The sequence below is a fragment of the Octopus bimaculoides genome, chromosome 5 (genome assembly GCF_001194135.2).
Source record: "Octopus bimaculoides isolate UCB-OBI-ISO-001 chromosome 5, ASM119413v2, whole genome shotgun sequence".
Classification (NCBI taxonomy): Eukaryota; Metazoa; Mollusca; class Cephalopoda; order Octopoda; family Octopodidae; genus Octopus; species Octopus bimaculoides.
The window spans coordinates 53,483,974-53,484,354 of NC_068985.1; the positions used below are offsets into that span (position 1 = coordinate 53,483,974).

At 39.9% G+C, this 381-nt stretch overlaps 1 protein-coding gene across 1 annotated transcript in view; it reads right to left on the minus strand.

The window, feature by feature from the left end:
• LOC106867535 (1-aminocyclopropane-1-carboxylate synthase-like protein 1) overlaps window positions 1-381 on the minus strand; it is a 51,547-nt gene that overhangs the window by 18,798 nt on the left and 32,368 nt on the right. The window lies entirely within an intron of this gene.

The following is a 381-nucleotide window of genomic DNA, read 5'->3' on the forward strand; positions in this document are numbered from 1 at the left end:
CATGTTTCGCCTTTGTATAACCTTCCACAGCTGCATGGGATGGAGTACACGCAGTTTTTAGTCAGTATTCAAGAGTAATTCAATACTTTGCAAATATCTCCTTCGAATAAAACCACCAATAGAAGAGAATATGACCAAAGACTGCGTGTACTCCATCCCATGCAGCTGTGGTAGGTTATACAAAGGCGAAACATGTTGTCCCCTCAAAATAAGGGTAGAGGAACAGCGCAAAGCTGTGACACAAGGAGATGTTGATAAATCGGGTATAGCTGATCATGTATTGAAAAATGGAGATCACCTCCCCCTGTGGGATGAAATTAAAATAATAGACAGAGAACACCACTAGAAAATACGAAAACTAAAAGAAACAGCACATATACT